Below are 16,617 nucleotides of genomic sequence, written 5' to 3' on the forward strand. Positions count from 1 at the left end.
TTATGTCTTTTTGGACATTATTACTATGTAATGTTTCCTTATCATTATGTAATTTTCCTTCTTATCCCTAAAAATGTTCCTTGTTCTGAAGCCAGTTTTGTCTGGAATTAGCATAGCTACTTCAGACTCCTTTTAGTTACTGTTCGTATGGTATATATTTATTCATTTCTATCTGAGTCATAGGGCTCCCCAGGTGGCACTAGTGGTTAAGAACCTGCCTGCCAATGCAGGAGACATGAGAGACACAGGTTCAATTCCTGGATTGGGAAGATCCCCTGGATGAGGGCATGGCAACCCACTCCAGTATTCTTGCCTGGAGAATCGCATGGACAGAGGAGCCTGGCAGGCTCTGGTCTGTAGAGTCACAATGAGTTGGACACAACTGAAGTGACTTAGCAAGCACTCACTCATCTGAGTCATATCTATTCCTTTCTTTGCCTTTATTTCCCTGTGATTTGAAAGAAAGATTTCTTTCTTCTTGAAGAATAAGTGTAGGGTTAAATCTCTTGCTCAGCTTGCCTGGGAATCCATTCTCTTGCCTTTGCTGAAAAAAATAATAATAAAAATCAATATAATGGTTCTCACTTCAGAGTTGGAGTAAACATTAGGTAGGAGGGAAAAGGAAGTAGAGAGTATGCCTGCATTTGCCCACTCCACAAAGGCCTGTGTTGCTGGAGTTCCATATTCAGACACTAATGAATCTTTGTGATTGAATAGTTTTGGCTCTGATTACCCTTTCCTTTGTGTCTGTCCAGAAAGACAGTTGGAAAGCTTGCCAACAACCACCACCACCACTCCAAAACTGGCACTTCTTTTGTACCCATCACCTGTGGTCTTCCATGCCACCATCTCTGGAAAAAAGCACAGAAATAAGTATTATTTTTAGGCACGTAAGAATTTGCCTTTAAAAAAGCCATTTATTAATACTCTTGGTCTTATTTAGTCCAATAAGATGGGAGATTTTTGTTTTCTTTTTGTTTATTTCCTTTCTCTCCTTCCTTCCATTTTCTTCCTTTAATATCAGAATGATTCAGATAATTGTGAAGTCAGTTCTTTTAATTATACCATTATTTCACTTTTCTTTTTTGGTGAAACTTGCAAAACAATGAGCTAATTAATATCAAATTTGTGGGATAATCAAGAAGCAGAATATAATTCTATCACAATATTTTCCATAGTGGGATTGCCTAAAATGTGAACAGATATTTAAAACAAACACATCTATTTCTGTTCCTTCACTTTGCTCTGTTGTTACATTATAACATTTTTAAAAGAAATGTGCTATTCCTGACATTTTCAAGAGATGACCTAGCCTTCAGGTGTTGCTGTGGAGTCTCCATTCCACTCATACTATTACAAATATCCTGTGAGGTGAATGTTGTGTATTTCTCACATTTTGGTTACTGCTTTTAACAAAAGTGCCCATAATGAGGAAATCTGGATGTTCTCTTGCAATTTCTGTGTGCGTGTGTGTGTGACAGGGAAGGAAATTAGAGGTTAGATATCCCTGCCTTGAATACTTACTCTAATGAAGTTACAACTGTGTATGTTTGGCACACAGGGGAAGTATTCATGCTGAATAAGAGGCTATACAAATTATAGTTTTGCATAAATGAATAATTTCATATATGTTGATAATTCATGCACTGTCAAGTGATCCAAAGAGCACTGATGCGTTCCAAGTTTTTTTTTTTCTCCCCTTGCTTAGAGGGACATGATTAGACCCTTTTGTTGATATGAGAGGAGAATAAAACAAATGCTCCTCCTCACACACTACCCACAGCTTGATAGACTGTAAAGTTGACCTTCAGTGTGTGCCCGCTCAGGTGTCTCAGCAGACCAGCACAACACCTGCTAGTTCTTCCCCTCGTGGGAAGACTGGGAAATGTTAGCAGATGAAAGCATATTCTATTAAATGTGGTCTTTAGCTCATTCCATCAGATAGCATTATGGTGTGTTACTGTTCACGGTTCTCTTAGGGAACCATTGCCTGAAACCACCCACCCTAACCAGGTGGGATAATAACCACTGGCAGTTACCTCACAAGAGGTTCTGGAAAGGAACATGCAATTGACAAGTTACTGCCAGCTGGAAGAATTCAGGAAGGGCCAAAAAGAGGAAGGAGTCCAGCCCATAATATGTACTGCCACCCTCCCAGAAAACTTTGTGCTGGAATCCATCTTGTCTGAGAGATGCACATGCCACCAGGAAGTATCCCGAGTCAGACCAACATGGCACAAGCAAGATGATTGACCAGAGACCAATTTATGGTAACCCTATTAGCATAAACCTGAGACTGCAAGTCACATGGCAGAGCTGTTCTCCTGAGAAGTATTTCATAGATATGGCAAAAAATGGAAAAAAAACATTATACATCATCACAAAACACTGTTATTCAGTTTTAGCTCATTTTTGAGGGCGCTAAGAAATGGAATATTGGCTGTTGGCCAGTCTTCATTTTTGTGAGCAGTGTCCCCTGAAGATACCTCAAAATACGTGGAAGTGACTTTACAGAGATCTAGAAGTCTCACATTAGTAAAGACAGTAATGATTGAATTACTATTGTGAATCTGACTTCATTTATTCCTACAGAAGGGTGAACACTGAGAAAAGGTAGATTATACTTTTGTGTTTGAGCTGCTCCTAATCATATCCTCTAATTTCAGTGCCACCTTCAATGTTCCCCATAGGCTGAGGGATATCAACCTGTGTGCACATGTTTAAATAAGGTTACTTCCTAGCCCTGATATATATAAGCTGGAAACACGATAATGGAAAATTTAAAAAATGAATCAAAGAAAGGAAGCACAAAAGATTAGGGAAGATAAGTGATCTATTTATAAAACAATGTATTTTCCTTAAGCTGATCTATGTGATTTGGACTAGCCTATGATATTTTAGAATCATGGTCACTATTTTTAATATAAATTGTGTCCTGACAAGCAAGACAGCAGAGCTTTTGAAGAAGAATTTAAGCATCATTTGCAAATTCCTTGACCCTATAAGAATTAATAAGCTAATTAATCAATTAGCTAATAGCTACTATGTATCTTTCAAGAGCCCTGTTCTGCTCTTCCATATTCCATTAAGAGATCATACTGGTTTCTCCCTTGATTTCATTTTTGTCTTTCAGCTCTGTAATAATTTTCATGAGACATCTATGCACAACCTGTCCAGATATGATTGAATATCTGGTTTCAATGTTTTGCATTTTTTTTCCAACTTAAAAATTAAAGGCAAATTCCTGAGGATGGAAATATTGCAAAATGGTTACAAAAATAAATAGCTCCCAAGGGGCAAATTTTTAAAATCATACTTTTAATTAGGGGCCCAATCATTCATAGCCTCTTTCTAGCAGTCCACTAGTAAGTATTATTTTTACAACCTGATTAAATACATGACTCTCATGAATGAGTCTAATTCTTCCTCAGATTTCAAGTGAGAGGGGACTCAAGGTCATTCTCATAGATGAAAAGAGCTTCCACTTGCCCAACTTCTTGTATTGGACTATGTTGCTACAGTGAGAAAAGGGACCAGTAACATATTAATAGCAAACCTTTTCTCATATCCCTGGAAATCAAGACAACCCACCAGCTCTCTGCACCCAACATAAAATTTGGCTTAAAAATTGAAATAAGAATCACTGAGGCAAATTCGTTCCCTCCCATCTGAACAGTCCTATAATTAACAAGGAGAAGAGAGATAAATACATATTCTCCCAGTTCAGCCCCCAAATATAGGCTTTTCTCACAATTGGTTTGCTTGTGTAACTGCCAGACCACAATCTAAGAAGGGCTTCCATCCTGCCATGGAATAGTTTCATGTATTTAAATCCATTTTTCCATAAATAACACTTCATTTTACCAGATTCGCTCCTTGTACCCTTTCCACTGTGAATCACAGAATTGGATTTAAATATGTTTCAAGGTTTATCTTGGTGCATTTCTTATTCACAAAGCCGAAGGGCACATAAGAGGCAAAACAGAGCACTTTGGCTGAATCTCCACAACAAAAATACATAAAGGTTTATTGTAGCAACTGACTAAATAACATGGGCCAAAGACTCAAACTTTAAGTGCTAATTTCAAGTGCTTTAACATATTTTTCCCGCACTAACAATTAACACTTATTTCAGTATAGCCTTCCCTGCTTTAAACATATGAATGGGCGTGCCTGTTCCTTTTCAACTGGCAGCTGTAACGCCTATTTAAAAATCTAACAAGTGTTTCCAATACCACTTCCAGTCTTACCATTACCAGCTGGATCTTGAACTGGAGCTTGTGCCAAATGTTTAATTTAAATAAGGATGTCTATCAAATCTGGAGTGTTTGAACTTGGAGTGTGCATTCTCCTTTCTTATGAAAAGTCCTAAGGTTTGGGGCCCCAGCTCTTCTTGTGAAACTGCTGTCTGAAAGGTGCAGTGAGATGAGATATTTGAACAGCACCCTGTCCATCATGCTGTGTGGATTCATACTCTCAGTCCTGCACCGGCATCTCTTACAGCCTACTGCTGTGCCTTTCCAGCCCAATAATATTTATTTAAGTGACTGAACAGTTGAGACTTGGAGACCAGTTCTATTGCGATTAAACAACCAGTGAAAGACTTCAGCAAAGGGAAAGGAAATATAAAGGGTGACAATTATTTTACAAAGAAAAAAGCATTAATGAAAGACAGGCTTGCTTTTCAGATGATACTTTTTTCCAAATCCATTCGTAAACTACCTTTTCTTTTAATAGTTCTTAGATTGTATTGTCTACTACTACTACTACTACTGCAGATTTTTCAAGTTGATAGATGTCACTTCACAATGGAATAGTATTTGACTTATATATTTTTATAATATAATAATATATTTATTTATATATTATTACTAATAATTTATTTATTATTATTTATAATAATCTATATTTCATAGTTTTTATACTATAATTTTACCTTTTTATAAAATATACTTTATAATTTTATACTGTAATATCTCCAGTATTTAAGATCTGAGAAAGTGAGGATGCTTTCTTTGATTTTTTACCTAAAAATCTATTGGAAAAGATAAGGAAAATGTTGGCTCTGATAATTGGAGATTTTGATGGTGAATGAAAAGGATAAGTCTAGCTCTGGAATCAGACTGTGTGGCCTGAAGCCTGTTTCTGTCACAGGCACTGACTGTGTGACTCAGAACAAGTCACTACATTCCCCTTTGCTTCATGTGTAACATGCGTACCTACCACTCAGTTCAGTTCAGTCGCTCAGTCGTGTCCGACTCTTTGTGACCCCATGAATTGCAGCACGCCAGGACTCTCTGTCCATAACCAACTCCAGGAGTCTACCCAAACCCATGTCCATCGAGTCAGTGATGCCATCCAACCATCTCATCCTGTCATCCCCTTCTCATCCCACACCCAATCCTACCCAGCATCAGGGTCTTTTCCAATGAGTCAACACTTCGCATGAGGTGGCCAAAGGATTGGAGTTTCAGCTTCAACATCAGACCTTCCAATGAACACCCAGGATTGATCTCTTTTAGGATGGATTGATTGGATCTCCTTGCAGTCCAAGAGACTCTCAAGAGTCTTCTCCAACACCACAGTTCAAAAGCATCAATTCTTCGGCGCTCAGCTTTCTTCACCGTCCAACTCTCACAACCATACATGACCACTGGAAAAACCATAGCCTTGACTAGACGGACTTTTGTTGGCAAAGTAATGTCTCTGCTTTTAAATATGCTATCTAGGTTGGCCATAACCTTCCTTCCAAGGAGTAAGCGTCTTTTAGTTTCATGGCTGCAATCACCATCAGCAGTGATTCTGGAGCCCAAAAAAATAAAATCTGACACTGTTTCCACTGTTTCCCCATCTATTTCCCATGGAGTGATGGGACCAGATGCCATGATCTTAGTTTTCTGAACTTTGAGCTTTAAGCCAACTTTTTCACTCTCCTCCTTCACCTTCATCAAGAGGCTCTTTAGTTCTTCTTCACTCTCTGTCATAAGGGTGGTGCCCTCCGCATATCTGAGGTTATTGATATTTCTCCCGGCAATCTTGATTCCAGCTTGTGTTTCTTCCAGCCCAGCGTTTCTCATGATGTACTCTGCATAGAAGTTAAATAAGCAGGGTGACAATATACAGCCTTGACCTACTCCTTTTCCTATTTGGAACCAGTCTGTTGTTCCATGTCCAGTTCTAACTGTTGCTTCCTGACCTGCATACAGGTTTCTCAAGAGACAGGTCAGATGGTCTGGTATTCCCATCTCTTTCAGAATTTTCCACAGTTTATTGTGATCCACACAGTCAAAGGCTTTGGCATAGTCAATAAAGCAGAAATAGATGTTTTTCTGGAACTCTCTTGCTTTTTCGATGATCCAGCGGATGTTGGCAATTTGATCTCTGGTTCCTCTGCCTTTTCTAAAACCAGCTTGAACATCTGGAAGTTCATGGTTCACATATTGCTGACGCCTGGCTTGGAGAATTTTGAGCATTACTTTACTAGCATGTGAGATGAGTGCAATTGTGCTGTAGTTTGAGCATTCTTTGGCATTGCCTTTCTTTGGGATTGGAATGAAAACTGACCTTTTCCAGTCCTGTGGCCACTGCTGAATTTTCCAAATTTGCTGGCATATCGAGTGCAGCACTTTCACAGCATCACCTTTGAGGATTTGAAATAGCTCAACTGGAACTCCATCACCTCCACTAGCTTTGTTCGTAGTGATGCTTTCTAAGGCCCACTTGACTTCACATTCCAGGATGTCTGGCTCTAGGTGAGTGATCACACCATCGTGATTATCTGGGTCATGAAGATCTTTTTTGTACAGTTCTTCTCTGTATTCTTGCCATCTCTTCTTAATATCTTCTGCTTCTGTTAGGTCCATACCATTTCTGTCCTTTATCGAGCCTATCTTTGCATGAAATGTTCCTTTGGTATCTCTGATTTTCTTGAAGAGATCTCTAGTCTTTCCCAATCTGTTGTTTTCCTCTATTTGTTTGCACTGATCGCTGAGGAAGGCTTTCTTATCTCTCCTTGCTATTCTTTGGAACTCTGCATTCACATGGGAATATCTTTCCTTTTCTCCTTTGCTTTTCGCTTCTCTTCTCTTCCCAGCTATCTGTAAGTCCTCTTCAGACAGCCATTTTGCTTTCATTTCTTTTCCATGGGGATTTTCTTGATCCCTGTCTCCTGTACAATGTCATGAACCTCTGTCCATAGTTCATCAGGCACTCTGTCTATCACGTCTAGTCCCTTAAATCTATTTGTCACTTCCACTGTATACTCATAAGGGATTTGATCTAGGTCATACCTGAATGGACTAGTGGTTTTCCGTACTTTCTTCAATTTAAGTCTGAATTTGGCAATAAGCAGTTCATGATCTGAGCCACAGTCTACCACTAAGTGTATGTAAAGATCGAAAGAGTGATACATTAAAACCTTAAGTATGGCATTTAGTATTTGCTAAGTGCTTAATGTGTGTCTGTGTTTAGTTGCTAAGTCTTGTCTGACTCTTTGTGACCCCCATGAACTGTAGCCAGCCAGGCTCCTTTGTCCATGAGATGTCCCTGGCAAGAATACTGTAGTGGGTTGCCATTTTCCTTCTCCAGGGGATCTTCCTGACCCAGGGATTGAAACTGCACCTCCTGCATTGCAGGTGCTGCAGGCAGATTTTTTTTTTTTTTACTACTGAACCACCAGGGAAGCCCAAATGCTTAATAAATACTAGCTATTGCTTTCATTATGTCAAGTTATGAAATGTGATGATTCTTTCACCGTGAGAGTAAACCATGCTGAACTGGTTGTACCTGTAGGAGTTGATATATCCGGAGATGAAGGAAGGCAATAGAAACAAATGGGTAGTCAAAACACCAAGTATTATAAACTAGAATGCATCTTGGGCACCAAAGTAAAAAAGCTCATTTAAGCATATATCATGATAATTAAGCTTAGTGTATCCTTTCACTAAAAGTTCATTGACCTTTAGGCAAAGATGTAGGCATCTTAGCTTTAAATATGTGGATGGGGCATAGAAAAATATAGAAGGAAGGCAGACTGGAAGTTTCCCAGTGTATTAATGCTGAATTTTATTTTCTATATAAAGGCATAGCAATAGATCACCAGATCTTATGGAAGCAATAAAATCCTTTTGTGTATAATAATTCAGTGATGCAGCCATTAGCTCCGTCTATTCTGAACCAAACTGATTTTGGGCATGAGATTTTAGAAGAATTACTGAGCCATTAAGAAACTAGAGACTATCAATACACAGTCAATTAAGTTGTAAGGGTGATGAAGACTATTCTCTTGTCTCCATTTTTTACTACTAACTACTCTTTTGTAGCTTTCTTCACTATTTCCTGTCTCCTCTTTATTTCTTTATTTTCAAGTCTTCCAGGAAGTTCCCAACCCTCATATGTCTATCAATTCTATTTCAGTAATTTAATCCACACTCACAGCTTCATTAGCAATAACTGCTCTCCTAAAATCTAGATATAAATTGACAATTGCCTGATAGGTCCAGACCTTTCTTATGGAGTAATGGCATTTGATCTTTATCATGACTAATATCCAAATCCACTAGCTTCCCTGGCAAACCAGAGCCTTTTTCTAAATTTCCTGTTTCTGCAAATGGCGTAGGCTTTTTGCCTTAGGAACTAACTATAACATTTGATTTTTAATTTCTCTACCCTTTCCCCATCCAATCCATTGTCAAACCTATAGAATTTTTCACAATATCTTCTCCCATCTCCTCTTTTCCATTTAAATGTCATCATTCTAATGGATACATTAGTCTTTATGGATACATTTGTAATACCTTTGCCTCCTGGACAAGCTGCGAATGAGAGAGCTGATAAGACATCTGATTCAATTTTGGTCTTCTCTTAATCTGTTCCCTTGTTCCCAATCTTATTATCAATCTCATACTCTTGAGGCAGTTACAGGAACTGCCACAGTCATGGTGGTTAAAATTCTGCCCTTTCTTTGCTTAAAATCTTTTATAACTTATTGCTTATCTTAGAAGTCCTAAATATATTGCACATCATATACATGATACTGCAAGTTTACTCTAGTAACAAATTTCCATGTGTTATTAAAGGAATGAAGTGATAAATTCTTCCCTTTCTTCCCCACTCAGGAAAACATAGCAAAATGCAATTCAAGGATGGGAAGGATGGAACTGCCTGTGAACCCTCTCCTAGAAAAATAACAATTTAACTGATGAAAGTTTTTCAGAAAATAAGTAAAGGCATATAGCAAATAGAGAAACATTCATTCAAGAAAATCTACTAACCCTCAATTAGAACAGCAAGAATTTGTAGCATTTGAGCTATAATCCAAACCATGCAGAAAAATAGGAGTAGAAGAGAATTACTTTAACTTAATAAAGAACATCTTCAAGAATCATACAGGTAACAAACATCATGTACAATGTGAATGAGTCAATGCTTTCCTCTAAAATCAGAAACAAGACAAGGATATTCATTTATACCTTTCTTATTCAACATAATACTAAAATTCTGGCAAACACATCAAGATAAGAAAAGGACATAAACGGCTTATGGATCAGATTTAGCAAATCTCAAAGTATGCGTGCACGTGTATATATAACTTCTATGTGTATATACATGTGTGTGTGTATATATGTGTGTGTGTATCTTCTAAAACCATGTATATATACCTCCTCCAACTAATAAATTAGTTGAGCAATGTCTCAGGATATATGACTAACATACAAAAATCAATTATATTTCTATATATTAGCAATGAGTTTACAAGCACCAACATTAAAAATACAGTTAGTAACTCAGAAGGAGAAAAACAAATATATTTGTGTATTAACGCATACATGTGGAATCTAGAAAAATGGTATAGATGATCATGTCTGTAAAGAAAAAATAGAGACACAGACGTAGAGAACAAATATATGAATACCAAAGCGGAAGGGAAGATGAGTGGGAGATTAGGACTGACACATATTCACTATTGATGTTATTTATAGAATAGATAACTAATATGAATCATGGTATAGCACAGGGAACTCTACTTAACACACTGTGGTGACCTAAATGAAAAGGCAAGTCCAAAAGGGAGGGGATATATGTATATGTGCTTCACTGGTGGCTCAGCTGTAAGAAATCTGCCTGCAATGCATGAGACACAGCAGACACAGGTTTGATCCCTGGGTCAGGAAGATCCCCTGGAGGAGGCCATGGAAACTCACTCCAGCATATTTGCCTGGAGAGTCCCATGGACAGAGGAGCCTGGCTGGCTATAGTCCATAGGGTTGCAAAGAGTCGGACACTACTGAAGAGACTGAGCATGCATGCACATAGCTGATTCATTTTGCTGTACAGTAGAAACTAACACAACATTGTAAAGCAACTGTACACCAATAAAGTTAATTTTTAAAAATTTGTGTAAAAATAAATATAAGAGTTTTGGGAAAAAATGAAATTAAACAATACACTGTAATTTACCGTCATTCAAAAAATAATGGAATACTTAAGTGCAAACATAACAATACATGTACAGATATTGAAGCTGAAAACTGCAAAATGCTGATGAAAGAAATCAAAGATCTAAATAGATCTCATCTGACCATGTTCATGCTTGTATTCATGGTCTGGAAAAACTCAACCAAATGCTGGCAAAGGATGCAGAGAAACTTGGTTATTCGTACATTACTTATGGGAATGTAAAATGGAATAGTCCCTCTGAAGAATATTGCAGTTTTTAAAAAAAAACAAACTTAGAGCTACCTATGAGTCAGCAATTCCACTCCTTGTCTTTTATCTCAGAGAAATGAAATTTTATGGTCACACAAAAACTTGTACATGAATGTTTATAACAGCTTTATTCATAATAGCTCCAAACTGGCAACAACTTGAAACTCTTTTAAGTGGGTGAATGATTAAAGTGTGGTATATTTCTACCATAGAATTGTATATACCAATAAAAAGAAATAGACTATAGTACACAACAACCTGAATTGTTCTTCAGAGAATTATGATGGGTGAAAAAAAAAGCCAATCCCAAAAGATTATGTACTGTATGATACCATTTCCATAACATCCTTGAAATGATAAAGTTATTGGAATGGAGAACAGATTTGTGTTTGCCAGGGTTGTTAAGAAAGAGTCAGGGGTGGGAGGGAAGTGGGTGTGGGTGCAATAGGACACCATGAGGGATGCTTGTGGTGATAGAAATGTTCTATTTGACTGTTAATATCAATGTCCTAGTTGAGGTATCACATTGTAGTTTTGAGAGATGTTACCATTGGCTGAACCTGGGTAAATGAAACATAGGATCTCTGCATTATTTCCTACAGCTGCATATGCGTCTATGATTATTTCAGAATGAGAAGTCTATTATTGTTATTATTTATTTTGGCCCCACTGGGTCTTAGCTGTGGCATGGAGGGGCTTGTCTCTAGTTGCAGCATGGGGCCTTCTTGTTGCAGTGCATGGGCTTCGCTTGTTGTGGAGCACAGGAGTCTAGAGTGTAAGGATGTCACTAGTTGTGCTGTTGGGACTCTCTAGTTGTGGCACACAGGTTTAGTTGCCCCAAGGCATGTGCGATCCTAGTTTCCCAACCAGGGAGTGAACCTGTGTCCCCTGCATTCTTAAACACGACTACCAGGGAAGTCTCAGAATGAGAAGTGTATTAAAAAATATTTCACCTAGTCCAGGTAGGGCTCAGACAGTAAAGAATCTGCCTGCTGTGTGGGAGACCTGGGTTTGATCCCTGGGTCAGGAAGACCCCCTAGAGAAGGAAACAGCAATCCGCTCCACAATTCTTGCCTGGAGAATTTCATGGACAGAGGAGCATGGCAGGCTGCAGGCTACAGTCCATGTGATTGCAGTCGGACAAGACTGAGTAACACTTAATCCAGGTATGTAACCAGGGGCCTGTAAACCATGAATAAAATTATAACTTTCATTGGTTGGGAATTGTAATCATTAAAACTGAGAAAGAATTGAAAAAAGAACTGGCAGTTGAAATGAAAATGAATAAAATGTCTTATAGTCAAAGATAAAGTAGCACAACTTTTCTTTTTCTTTGTTATTTGCTTGCTGTATGTGCATGTGTGTTTGTATGTATGACCTCATGTGTATGTTTGAGTGCGCTGTATGAATTTCTTCCAACAACAACAACAACAAAATTAAGGAATAGCGGAGAAGAAATACAAAGTTAGAAAATGAGCTTGCAATTGTCACCTCTTGTCTTGAAGACTGAGGCTCTCATTCTTTCAGCAGCTAGGAATGTAGGTTGTTGATTGCTGCCAGCTGTGTCCCCTTATTGGGCATTCTCTTTGGCCTAAGGAAGATGCTTCTTCCAAGGTTATGCATGGGTAAGCCCACATCCAGTAACTAGCTGATGCCTGGATTCAGGACAACTCTGAGACAGTAGCCCAGCATGAAGTCTCCATCTTTTTCCAGGGAATCCAATCTAAGACAATTGATGCCAGGTCTGCCCCAAGAAAGCCAAGTGTAAAATGGGCTTTGAGGTCTCCATCACCTACCAGCTGGCTGACAATAAAAACTCCATCACTGATAGCCCTTCGCCTTCTATCATGATGCAATTATAAGCTGGAATGTGACACTGATGGAAGGAAATGGACTGAATGGTCCAATATCTAAGGTATTTATGAGGTAGAGAAGTACTAATTGTATGTATTAAGGAATTAAATTATAGTTGCTGAGTGCTATCTATTAATTAGAGAAAGATAATGACAGGTTGAGAATGATTATTCAAAATTTAAGTAAAAGTGTGAAAGACCAAAGGCCTCTTGGACAGCATAGACAGCATATCCTCTTGTAGCCAAAGGATAAAAAATGATTATGAAAAACTTCAGTATTTAATTATTTAGATAGTATGTAGAACTCTAAAGAAGGCTGTCTTTTCAAACCCAAGCATTATTATAAGTCAAGTCCTGATTAGGAAGGAATAGAATTCTGAGACTTGAACTGGGAAAATCTGAGTTTGATGCACTCCAAAATAATGAAATCTTATTTCTCTGGGCACTTAAAGGCTCCTAGTTAGAACTGACCTATTCTTTCTTCTTATAGACTGGCAAGGGATGTGTGTGTTCAGTCGCTCAGTCATGTCCGCCTTTTTGTGGCCCCTTGGAATATAGGCCACCAGGCTCCTCTGTCCATGGAATTTTCAAGGCAAGAATACTGGAGCAGGTTGCCATTTCCTACTCCAGGGGATCTTCCTAGCCCAGGGATCAGACTCAAGACTCTTGCATCTCCTGTATTGGCAGGCAGATTCTTTACCACTGTGCCACTTGGGAAGCCTGGCGAAGAGGGTATCAACATGCTTCAGGAACTCGGTTATGGCAGTCTCCACAGTCATATTCCAGGATTGACTATTGGAGATGCTGTTATAGACCTGGGTTCTCTAGTAGCATTGAGATGATTGAAACACAAATAACTGAGGACAGCTGGTTCCATCTAATACTTAACTATCAGAAGATAAGTGTAGCAATTATAATAAATGGCAAGTTCACAAAGTATGGAGATGGTTCATAAAACATTGTGCTTCAAGTGGCAAAATAGAAGGATGTTGCTTAAACAATCTGTAATTGTTTAGTCAGTTGGAATCAAAGATGAATGATCAGGAGGCTGAGCCCAGTCTCCCCAAGAAAAAGTCACAGACCCCTTGCTTAGGTTCCAGACCTTAGCCAATTATAATATCTGAACTCCATTGAGAGAGAGAGGCTCAGTATAAATGAAGAAGGATCTTGAATGTTAGGGTAAGTATAGATGAAAAGGATTTCCCAGTTTGTACAAAGGAACTTATAGCTATTTACTCCAATAACCACTTACTGGGAAAGGGAATTATTCAAACATTTTGAAGACAGTTGAACTCAGTACTCAAGTAGACACTGATATTCAAGAAAGTACAGTGTCATTCTGGCCCCTCTGTTAGAGTGGGGTCCTGAAGCAGCCAGATAATAAATGGAGTCCTGGCACCAGATTTATAAAAAGTAAACCTACTTGGTCCATAGAATTACCTGGTAGACATTTCCTTTGTTCCAAAGTGCTTAATTAGAAGTAACATTCTGATGGGCCTTCCCTGGTGATTCAGTGGCTAAGAATCTGCCTTGCTGTGTAGGGGATGTGGATTTGATCCCTGGTCAGGGAACTAAGATCCCACGTGCCTCAGGGCAACTAAGCCTGTGTGCTGCAACTACAGCACTGATACAACTAAGACAACTAAGACCTGACACATCCAGGAGTGAAATAAAATAAATATTTTTGAAAAAGAAATAACATATTGGTAATGGCTAAACTCGTATGTTGGCCTGTAAGTTGAAGAGCTATTAAAGTGTGGAAGACTAAGCGGAAGTCCTGAAAGTAACCCCATCCCAACCAAGATAACAAATCCAAAACAATATTTTATCCCAAGGACATGACAAAGATGAGTGCCACCTATAAAATACCTAAAGAATGCAGACATGATGGGCACCATAATTCCTTGATATAATCCACCATTCTGGCCTCTACAGAAACCAGTTGGATCCTGGAGATCACTATGGACACTTAGACAAATAGCAGCCCCATTTAAAGCTGATGTGCCAGATGTGGAACCATTGCTAAAACAGAGTAAAATGGCTTTAGGAGCATCGTATGTGGTCATTGACTTAGTAAATACATTCTTCCATCCATATCAGCAGAGGATTAGAAGCAATTTATAGGAACACATCTAGACATAACATTATAATGTCATTTTGGTCCACACCATTTCAATCACCCAAAATGGGCATGAAATGACAGGCACCTGGAGGCCTAGATAAGATCCATGATACTCCAGTAGGAGATAATCCCTAATATTCAGTGAAGATTTTAAGAGTCTTGGACATGCTAGAATATTCTGTCCAAAATAAAGGACTATGTAATGCATCTTACAACACCCAATAAAAAGAAAAACCACGCAACACAATGATATAACACAGTATCTGTGGTTGGGAACACTGCTGTGACCCTCTTAGAGAGTGACAGGAAAAATGTCCAAAATTCAGTGGGTAGCAGACACAGAGAGAGAAAGGCTCTGCCTCTGGGTTGTAAACAGCCCTATCACTTGTTTCCTATAAACAGGCAGGTGTTCATATGAGATAACATGCTGTGTGAGGTTTATGGCAAGCAACCCGAAGGTTCTGGAAGAAGGCCATGCCATCTGAGGCTCAGAACTATATACCATTTAAAAATCCATTCCTGATGTGTTATCAGGTCCAGGTATTATTGGGTCATGAGACATTAATGGAACATATTGCCAGAACCATATATCATGAGTTGGCTTTTGCCAGATTCACCAAGTCATAAAAAGTGGGCCCTGCAGCATTTCAAGATAGAAATGGTGCATCTATGATTAACATGAGCAGGACCAAAAGGCTTATGTAAGTTGTACGAGCAGGTGGCACAGCCCCAAGTCATCTACCTCCATTGCACTGGCTCTTCACCATCAGATGCTCCAATCATACAAAAAGTCCCATAGGAGTAGTTGACAGAGAAGGAAAGTGGTGGAGTTTGGTTTAAAGATGGTTCAACTCAGTGTGTGCAAACTCAAAATGAACTGCTTCTAATCTGCAGTGCCTCTTAAGGATGACCTTGAAAGAGTAGTGAGAGAAATCCTCATGATAAACAGCTTTCAGTGGGGGATTTTTGCTGACTTTATATGGAAAAAGAAGTGGCCCAAGGTAAGAAAATACACGGCTTATTGGCTGAGGTCCTTGAAGAAGAAAGATTGAAAGACTGGAGACAAGCAGGTATTGGGTAGGATCATTTAGATGGACTTATGGGAGTTGGCATGAAGTGTGAGTATCTTTAGAGCTCTTATTAATATCTGCCCAAAAGCATCCACCAAAGAAGGGGCCCTGAACCACAAAGTGAACTGTCTCTACCCTCTGCCTGGCACAGTGAGCTTGTGAGTGGAATAGCCACAGTAGCAGACATAGAGGCTGCACAGAAGGCCAATGGCATGAACTCACTCAGTAGAGCTCACATAGGCTTTGCTTCTATCTAATGTTCAACTTGTCAGCAACAGAGGCCACTGCTAAACCTTTGTCATGGCACCATCCATCAAGAACAATCAGCTACCTGGTGGCAGGTTGATGACACTGAACTCCTTTCACTCTGCCAGAAGGCAGCAATTTATCTTTACTGAGATGATCACATATTTGCCCTTCCTGCCCACAAGAGCTTAGCCAGCACCATTATCTGAGGGCTTGGAGATTGTTTGAGCTACCAACATAGGTTCTCATATAATATTGCCTCAAAAGAAAAGACCCACAAAGCAGTAAAGAGGTACAGAAGTGGACACTGACTATGCAATTCACTGGTCCCATCATAGGCTGCATCACTCAGAAGTTGTCAGCATTATTAAAGTATAAAAATATCTTTTGAAGATGCTCCCAAAATGCCAATTTGAAGATAATACTTTGAATGGTATAATGTCTTTCAGGACAGGATTTTTACCCCAAATTAGTGATGATTTTATGATTCTGGGCCCCTAACAGGTAGAAAATATGAGTCTGGGAAACTAGAGCCACAAGTATGAGAGAGCCTGCTTGCCATCATTCCCTTCTACCCATTTGAGGGTTGGTGTTTCCTGCCCTAAATCCTTAATCTCTT

At 38.9% G+C, this 16,617-nt stretch overlaps 1 protein-coding gene across 9 annotated transcripts in view; it reads right to left on the reverse strand.

Moving 5' to 3' along the window:
• Nucleotides 1-423: 423 nt before the first annotated feature.
• Nucleotides 424-16,617, reverse strand: part of LOC145542948 (uncharacterized) — a 564,353-nt gene continuing 548,159 nt past the window's right edge. For all 9 annotated transcript variants that reach the window (XR_014080291.1, XR_014080298.1, XR_014080299.1 and 6 more), the window contains 2 exons: nucleotides 734-851; nucleotides 424-544 (listed from right to left, as the gene is read on the reverse strand). The gene's annotated coding sequence lies outside the window, so the exon portion shown is untranslated. The remainder of the gene's footprint in view (nucleotides 545-733; nucleotides 852-16,617) is intronic.

Source organism: Giraffa tippelskirchi, chromosome 3 (genome assembly GCF_054371585.1).
Source record: "Giraffa tippelskirchi isolate mGirTip1 chromosome 3, T2T-mGirTip1v1.2.pri, whole genome shotgun sequence".
Classification (NCBI taxonomy): Eukaryota; Metazoa; Chordata; class Mammalia; order Artiodactyla; family Giraffidae; genus Giraffa; species Giraffa tippelskirchi.